The 8,400-nt window shown below is 31.9% G+C and overlaps 1 protein-coding gene across 1 annotated transcript in view; it reads right to left on the bottom strand.

Moving 5' to 3' along the window:
• The window catches only part of LOC116846575 (myosuppressin), a 37,526-nt gene extending 29,570 nt beyond the window's left edge, over positions 1 to 7,956 (bottom strand). Inside the window, exon 1 of the mRNA XM_032820581.1 lies at positions 7,466 to 7,956. The gene's annotated coding sequence lies outside the window, so the exon portion shown is untranslated. The remainder of the gene's footprint in view (positions 1 to 7,465) is intronic.
• Between the last annotated feature and the right edge of the window lie 444 nt (positions 7,957 to 8,400).

Genomic DNA, 8,400 nt, shown 5'->3' on the forward strand with positions numbered 1-8,400 from the left:
AATCATATAAAGATCACAATGCTGTGATTATTAAAGAAATTTATTAATGGGATTTCACCCGTGTGCTTTTTTGTAGCCCCGACGAAGCATTGTGACCTTCATATAATCCTTTAAAGTCAATCGGACTCCACATGTTACCCCATGATTTTAAATTATTATTTTTGTTTTTACTGTAAAATTTAAAGAAATGAAAATATTAGGCCTCCAATCGCCTTGATCTTGACAAATGTTGTCAAGGCCCTGAACAACATTCAAAAGGTTTCAACCGTCGATCGAACACATTGGGTACCAATGCTAATGACAACAATATTGTAAATTTGAAGCCTTTTAACTCGAAAGATAATGAAAAAATATTTTATTATAGTGTTTTGGAAAGCTCTCGAGGTAAACCACAAGAATATGCAATGAAAAATGGAGGTTTCTATTTAAGAAATTGAAGGTGACTTTCATGTGACTTTCAAACGACTATCCAGGGTCAAGCCAATTGCACCATCTTATATCCCCCTCCAAACCATACAACTTTTGTTTGAAATATTTTTCCGTATCTTCCATATTTTTCGAAATATTTGCCTGGTTCGATTAAAATGACTCACCCTGTATATTATTTGTAAAAAATATATAATACACAAATAAAATAAAAACTTTTATTACAAAACTTAAATTCTAAATTCTTAAATTCTAAATGCAATCAAAACATATTGCACATAAGATTTAATTTAATATTAAAAGTAATTTTTGAAACATAATGACTTTCTTTATCAGATAGAAATATCTTATTCGCTAGAAGACAGTACATAGTTTTATCTTATTCTTTATGTAAAAATGATTGTTTTATAAATATTCATAGAATAATAATGGGGTATCTTATCTAAAATGTGAGTGAAAGACGGCCATAGTATTTATAAACACAAAGTGAAAACGGAAATAAAAACTGCATGTTACAATCTACATATTTTTTTTATGTATCTAACGTTGATTGCGATAATTTAACTATAATTTACTCGACGTTACAGCAAGTTTTAGTGGACATATAAGAAATTTTATAGGTAGTCGAAAATAAATATATAGTATAGTATTCATAATCTTGCTATTTCGAAAAATACATTATACACGTACACTTCGATAAATATCGATTATCTTTGTGACTGATTACATAAATGCAATGTTTTGCAATTATTAGAGAAATTACAGCCTATATAATAATATCCAAGTTTACCCTATCGTCAGTGTTGGCTTGTCAGTTGACATCAGACGAAAGTGGACAAATCGTACTTGAATTACTATTATTAGCAATATTTTGAAATTCTTTTGTAGATTAGTAACATTATATTATTTATATAAAATTTATGTGAAAAAAAGGTGTGTAAAGAAATATGAGAAAAAAGTAGCGCAGTCACTTATCTAATTGTCACGTCTGGGAAGCACGCAACAGTCTCTTAGTAGTTGCACTCACGAGGGTCTAAACGAATTCGCAGTTCCGCGGATTAAGTCAGAGACCAGGAAGGTAAATCTACTCTGTCGCAAATGTACATTTGATGATCCATTTTAGGTCACAGAATTTCAACAGGATTATGTCAGAGTGTTGAAAAGAAGTTCATGGTTCAAGATCGAGAAATGAATGCAATAAAACTTCATTAAATTTAAAATGAGACAATTTACTAATTATTCTAAATATAAGAAGTAAAAGATCAAAGGATTGATACAACGATATTAAAATTCATTTTTCGTATAAATGAACAATCAAACTGAGTTATATATGATGAGAAAATCATCTAAAATTTTTGAATTTGAAAGATGGATTGTTTAACTGAAAATGCAGTATAAGTGTTTTGTTACAAAAAATTGTATAAATCAATATCATCGGGATGGTGAAAAAATACGTAAAGATCAGAGTAAAAGTAATCCGTATAACTTAAAATGCAGTTTATGGTTTGACGTAATGATAAAATTTAACAAATTTTATATTATGAAAATAATGACATGATATAAATAATACAATAATAATTATATTTTATTAGTATTTAGTAACAAGGTTGCGTAACATCCGATATCTTGCAGCTATTTTTTAATTATTTTCTAGCAAACACAGAATATAACTATTATATGACGTTGTAATTTAGGTTAAAAATGTTTAATAAATTTAATAATAGGTATGCTTAATATAATACACACACACTTACTTGTTCCATGGTTTCTTACAAAAGAGAACTACATTAAGCATACTTATTATTAAATTTATTAGAAATTTTTAACAGTTAGATTGCAAAATTCGATTTTGCAGTAACAAGCATTTTTACATAAAGAATAAGATAAAACTATATACTGTCTTCTAGCGAATAAGATATTTCTATGTGATGAAGAATAGCAAATACACGTTAACAACGCGTGACTAGCGCATCATCTATTAAATAGAGATAATTAAAATAACAACAAAAGTAACGGTTGAATTTGTTATTGCTACTGTTACAAAAAAAATAATCGTTACCGAAAAAAGTAACAGTAACGTTACAAGTAACATGTTATTTCTTGCCGACCTCCACTGAAGGCGAATTAACAGCTAATGAAGCCGTACGAACACCCGAATTGTCGAAAATATACAGGGTGTTCCGGATCACCTTCACAATCTCTCGTGACGACGTAGAGCGGATTGAGATGAACACAAAAGTCCCATGCCGTTTTGCGATATTCGCAATAATAGTCGAGATATTAATTAAAAAAGATTGGTGAATGATCACGCGCGATGTAGTAGATGAGCTGCAGTGGCAGTCTGTCGCAGTATACTTATACATTAAGTCAAACTGAACAAAAAAGTCTTCTACCATTTTGCAAATGACCACATAGATTTTTAGATATTAATTAAAGAAAATTGTTACATGATTGTGTACCATAATATACAAATTTTCTATAATTAATATCTAAAAATCTATGTGGTCATTTGCAAAATGGTAGAAAACTTTTTTATTTAGTTTGACTTAATATATAAGTATACGACGGCAGACGGCGCCACTGCAGCTCATCTACCATATTGCGCGTGATTATTCACCAATCTTCTTTAATTAATATTTCGACTATTATTACAAATATCGCAAAACGGAATGGGACTTTTGTGTTCATCTCAATTTGCTCTACGTCCTCACGAGAGATTGTGAAGGTAATCCGGGACACCCTGTATAAACCAAGATAACAGTGAACAAAAAAGAATCTTCTCGAAAAACCAAGACATGAGTCGCTAGAGTTCCCCAAGAAAGCTTTCGGTTACCGGGCAAAATCCATAAAAAAAGAGGAGATAATGTTGGCAACATTTAAAAGTCTTTAAGATCCATAAATTCATTTCTGAAGGTTAATATATCACTGTTGCACGTTAGAAGTGTGTATAGAGGTGCAAAAGTTTCCTTGTGCTGCGTAGTCAACTGCGTGTCGCTGTCATTAAGTGAGCGACAGTTCGTCCGAATGTTAGGTTCCCAGATAGCCAAACCTGCGCGAGCAGATTTTGAGCAGAGTCTGTTAACAGTGTCTATAGACAGAACTCAGAACTGTCTGGCAATAGATTGCACACAGAATCTGTTCTGACGACAGAATGCTGATAGACTGCGCGCAGAGCCTATCGACAGACTCTATCGACAGACTGAGGGTAGATTGCGCGCAGATTCTGTTTTCTAGATAAGCTATTTACTTTTATCAAAGGCCATATGTATGCTATTAAATAGGGCAGTTTCACACACCATGTAAAACTCCGAGAGGAGTCAAGATAATTATATTGTGCAATAATTGTATACATATACACAATAAAAAACAATTTTTACTTTTTATACACAATAAAAAACAATTTTTACTTCTTAAAATTGTATTACACATTTCTTATAAAAAAGCAACAACAATACAAAAATAACGAGTACAAGTATAGAATAGTACAACAGTTAAATGGCCATTTAAAGGCGTACATATGCCATCCTTGGTAAAAATTGTTCTCATAATTTTTCATACAATATCTCAAATTATTATTTTTTTAAATGTTATTATGTCATTAAATCTAAACGATTTGACCGTCATGCAATAAATACTGAAGGCAGCAGCACTGAATAAAATATTAGTCTCGCTATGTAAATAACTTTTACAGAATTTTTGTGATAGTTAATTTGAAAATATATAATGTTTCGATTTTGTTAAAATTTAATACAATCTGAACTGGACCATCGACCAAATTAATTCGCACATGTAAAAGCACAGTATTTTATTAGCATGATGAAAAAATGTCATGATCTACTGTTTTATTGCAGTAATTTTCTACAGTCCTTGGTAGAAAATTAATTTCGAATTATCGTGCTGATCTCTCTTACATTATTTATACGCTAAACGGTTTCGTCTATATTTTGCGGTTTAAAAGGCGCGAACAAACTCTAAGATTTTTCTTCCTTAAACTTTAAGTGGGCAAGCACTTTTTATTAAGTGAGGAATTAGCGTAATGTCTAAGGCGACGGACGATTATCCAAAAGATGTCTTCGGTTCAAGTTCGAATCTCACCAGAGAAAATCTTAAAAATTATGAAAAAATAATATAGAAAAACTTTTTTTTAATTGTATTTTACGAATATTTATGAGTATTTATGAGGAAGCGCTCATTCTATGAGTAATTATAAAAAATTTTGAGAAAATTTTTTACCAAAAATTTAACTGAAGAACCTACGAAACGACAGGATCTGTACGCAATCTGCGCTCAATCTATCGTCAGAGTTTGTCGGCAGGCTCTGCGTCCAATCTGCTACCAATCTGATGTCAGAGTCTGTTAGCAAACCCTGTCAGCAGTCTGACGGCAGATTAGGGACGCAGATGACTGTGGATCTGTCAACAGATCCTACTTGAATTCGATAGATCCTGTTGCCAATCTGACGTCAGTCTGCGCACAGATTGCCTACTGGGTTAAGAGCCAACGCACAAGCACATCCATAACATGTTACGTTACGTTAAGTATTGACAATACTAAATGGCCATACCTATACGTAAACTTAAATTTAAGTCAACGCACAAAGAAATCCGTAAACTTAACATGTTATGGATGTTTTTGTGCGGAGGCTCAAAGAGGTTAATAGAAGAATTTCGAAATTCATCGTTTTTAATATTTGGCACTCACTTTTTCCCTTTATCAATCCTTTTAATTCCACCGTCTCCTATCTCCATATATCTTTGTGCTCTATTCTCTCTCTGTATCTCGTTAATTATCTGTATCTTGTTAATTTCTTCTAGTTCTTTCTTTTTAACTGAAAAAGGTAAAAACGGCACACAGCATCTTCAAATCAGCATCTCCTTTATTGTTTATATATTTGTGTAAACGATATTTATATTTGATATTTTCCTTTCGTTTTCTTCATAAATTTTGCTCGAAAATATCACACGGCGGATATTTCGCAACAGATATAAAAGAGATATCAATAATGTAACACAGTGTATTAACCTCTTAATCTAACACTCGGACGAACTGTTATTCACTTAATGACAGCGGCACGCAGCTAACCACGCGGCACAAGGAAACTTTTGCACCTCTGTACTCACTCCTAACATGCAACACCCAGATAGAAAAATGTGTTCATTCTGAGCTCATATTGTATTCATGTATCTTCAGACATGAGGACAAGAATAGACATCGATGCGGACTCATATGCGCCTCAGAATGTAGACATGTTATGATGTCACAAAAATACCTTATTTAATAATAATAATCAACATCATATCAAGAATTTGCAACATAATTTGTACATCATTTGTATGCATCTGGTACTCATGTCATGAGATCACGTAATGACCTTTAAAAAAGTATCAAATTGGAGTCATACCCAGATAACATGCATGTCTAAAAGATGTCGAAAAGATGTCTAAGAGACGTCTTATGCAACAAAATAATAAATTGCATAAGATATCTTTTAGATATCTTTTCGACATCTTTTAGACATGCATGTTATCTGGGTAGTATGAAGTCATATTATGATGAAACATCATCACACATTTCTATTTGGGTAGTGCAACCTTCAGAAATGAATTTATGGATCCTAAAGACTTTTAAATGTTACCAACATTGTCCCCTCTTTTTTTATGAATTTTGTAACTAAGCTTTCACTATGGATTCGCAGTTTTCTGACTCTCCGATTCCGACGGGTTTGTGGATACACATTCCCGTAATCTCGAGCTGTGGATACTGGGACTGGATTCTCTAACTAGTTGCATATACGTAAGTTTTACTGCGATATTTTATGGTATGATTAAACCTGCACAGTAAAATTTACGTATACGCAACTAGTTAAAAAATCGAGCCCCTGTTACGTGCTGTAACTCACTTCTGAGCGCTTTTGTAAACCTTAATTCATTTCTGACAAATTCCTTCACTATCTACCCACCAAACACAGATATATAACAGTTATATTGCCGTAATAAAACGGAATGTAACATGCAATATAACATGTATGTAGTAGGTTATATAGACGTTCGTTGTAATTTCCTACTCAAACTTAAAAGTAACATGTTATAAAACTAAAAAGTTATATAAGAGTTATATGTTATTTGTTAGCGAATTAACACATATATTTTTTTGTTGAATTACAACGATTTATTCATTAGTATAGTTCAGATAAGTAATAATGTATGATTATTTTGTTTAAATAATAAAAAAAAACTGACATTTTATATTCCGTATTATTTCAATTATTCGTAAAACTCGCGTGGTTTCGATCCTATGTCAGGCGGTCATCCATTTTTAGATCATGTTGTTCAATGCTTAACTTCAAATAATCGTCCGGGAACTGGTGATGCCGATGCGCCGTAATGATATCTTGATAGGTGATATTTACAATATACTCTTATATTGTTCAAAAAATGTTATGACATTTATTGGTAAATGTTTGACACGACAATCACAATATGAATAATATTGATGCAATATTGTATCAGTAATCAAATTTTAACCTATGACGTGCTCGCAAAAGAGAGAGAATATTTTATATATTCCTTTTTTCTCTCTCACAATACTTTGACAGAGTAAGGTTATGATTAGACTCTTTGTAAGAACTTTAGTTTTACAATATCGTAATCCTTGCATATATTAAAATATCACATTTTATATACGAGAAACACTTAAAATATAATTTCACATTTGTGTATAAAAATATTGCACAACTGAAATATAATGCAAACATTAGACTTCTAATATAACATGTTATATTAAAGTTATGTTGCTATTATATTGTTTATGTAACTTAATCAGTAAATAACATAATAACATAACAGTTTTATAACATAGTTATATCGCAGTTATAAAGGAAATTAAGTAACCTCAATATTAATAATGTATAATAGCAGTTATATTACATGTTACTCCTGTGTTATATCACAGTTATGTTCTGTGTTTGCTGGGTAAATAATTTAAAAAAAAAAAATCCGATTCCCTACAATACACAATATCTTTCCTATTAAATACTTACCCGACATCTTCCTAATTGGTATCTAAAAGTCTTATGATTCACGTAACTGATATCCCGTGTGGAGAGTCTCCGATTCTTTAGTTCAGTCTTAACCCAGCCCTCGTACTGCAACGACTTAGAGCAGTCCTCAAGCGGTAACTCTCTCTTTCTGTATAGTCATAGAACTAATAAAGAGTTCAACCACGTGTCGAGTTAGATTTGAAAGTTATCATTATTGTTCTTTCCAAATTCTTATATTACTGTGTGCCTGAGGCACACGTAACAATACGCAGCCGATTAATCCAAGCTGTGGATACTCAGCTATCCGATCCCCTGGAAATTCGTGGATTCGCAGATGCCGGACACACCAGTAACTCGGACGTAGATACGTTCCACATACACGTAATATTACAGTAATATCACAGTAATTTTGCAATATCCCAAATAGCCAAACCTGTGCGAGCAGTTTTTACGCAGAGTCTGTCAACAGTGTCTGTAGACAAAATGGCAACAGATTGTACGCAGAATCTGTTTTGACGACAGATTGGTGACAGACTGCGCGCAGAGCCTGTCGACAGACTGAGAGTAGATTGCGCGAGTCAAGATAATTATATTGTGCAATAATTGTACACATATACACAATAAAAAACAATTTTTACTTTTTAAAATTGTATTACAAATTTTTTATAAAAAAGCAACAATAATAGAAAAATAACGAGTATAAGTATAGAATAGTACAATGGTTAAATGGCCATTTAAAGGCGTACATATGCTATCCTTGGTAAAAATTGTTTTCATAATTTTTCATACAATTTCTCAAATTATTATTGTTTTTAATGTTATATTATGATTATATCATTAAATCTAAACGATTTGACCGTCATGCAATAAATACTGAAGGCAGCAGCACTGAATAAAATATTAGTCTCGCTATGTAAATAACTTTTACAGAATTT

The sequence above is a fragment of the Odontomachus brunneus genome, unplaced genomic scaffold (genome assembly GCF_010583005.1).
Source record: "Odontomachus brunneus isolate Ranch 3 - 2012 unplaced genomic scaffold, Obru_v1 Obru_scaffold_066, whole genome shotgun sequence".
Taxonomy (NCBI): domain Eukaryota; kingdom Metazoa; phylum Arthropoda; class Insecta; order Hymenoptera; family Formicidae; genus Odontomachus; species Odontomachus brunneus.